General features: G+C 48.3%; 1 pseudogene; it reads right to left on the bottom strand.

Annotated features, from left to right (window-relative positions):
• Positions 1-754: 754 nt before the first annotated feature.
• LOC139957875 (U2 spliceosomal RNA) lies at positions 755-976 on the bottom strand (annotated as a pseudogene).
• Positions 977-1,216: the final 240 nt, after the last annotated feature.

Here is a 1,216-nt window from a genome sequence, read left to right as displayed (position 1 = left end):
CATACTTGTACCGCAGAGTGAATGAAGGTCCTGCCAGTGGAGACTGTCCTCGAAACTGGTACTGTGAAAGCATGGCCAGGCATCGACAAGCTAGAGCGTGTAGCTCGTCTAGCTACAAAGGGTTGTGGTAGCATTGCCTTTAGGTCCGGTGGGTACGAGTTGGTGTGCATCTTATAGAGAACAGTCGCTGTTGCCACCTGACTCTTTGGTGAAGAGATGAGATGTTCAACTCAGTTCGTGCTTTCTCCTCACTTGTGCCAATGATGCGAAGGGCCTTCTTCTGAATCGAGTCAAGTAGTCTTAAGGTGGTGGGCGAGGCACTCATCCATGAAAGAGAGGCATACTCCATCACGCTACGGACCTGAGCCTTGTAGACTGTTGCTCGTCCCCTGATGTCCAATTTGTTGGCAACTTTCCTCAGGGCACCCAGTCTCTGTCCAGCTCTGGATGATACCTTGGAGATGTGTTTTGCCTAGGTCAGCTTGCTGTCAATTGTGACTCCCAGAATTTCCAGCTCCTCTTTTTCGGCCAGTTTGGTGTTGCCAAACATGAGATCCAGCTTGGTAGGGTTCCTCTTTCTTATGATTGTCAGTGCCTTGCATTTCGATGGCTCAAAGGTCACCTTCCATTTGTCTGCCCAGATCCTCAGACTTGGCCGACCTCCAAGACCCCTATTGTGTGTATAGCCACGTACAACAGACCATGGAGGTCTGTTTTTACCTCCATGAACAGACTGACCTGTGTTTATCATGCCATAGTGTTATTGTATCAAAATGGTGGTACTTTTTTAAGAAAAAGTCACCCAGGAAAGAACCTGGGCACGAAAACCAAACTACCAAACGACTGATCCGCTCTCAGCCCCAGTCCCTTTGCATCGGGACTGTGACTGTGTGATCATCGTCGGCTGTGCATCACAATTCCCCTCGAAAGGGAACAGATACTACACATGATCTTAGCCAAAAGGCCGAGAAGGCCAAAATGGTGGTTCGGACCATTTCTATAGTAACAGCTAGTTCTGCTATACTAACAAGCAGAACTTTCTAGTGTAGGCCTACTGAAGTCATCGAAACCTCAATGCAATGCATTCTGGTTTACATGCTTTCTAGTCACTTCGCCCAACAACCATTTCGCCCAATTGCCATTTCGCCCAACCAGCCTGGTCATTTCGCCCAACCAACCTGGTCAAATGACCAGGCTGGTTGTAAACGTAAGTTTA

This window comes from Apostichopus japonicus, chromosome 17 (assembly GCF_037975245.1).
Source record: "Apostichopus japonicus isolate 1M-3 chromosome 17, ASM3797524v1, whole genome shotgun sequence".
NCBI lineage: Eukaryota > Metazoa > Echinodermata > Holothuroidea > Aspidochirotida > Stichopodidae > Apostichopus > Apostichopus japonicus.
The sequence above is the reverse complement of the archived record's forward strand: the minus strand, read 5'-3'. Positions and strand labels throughout refer to the sequence as shown.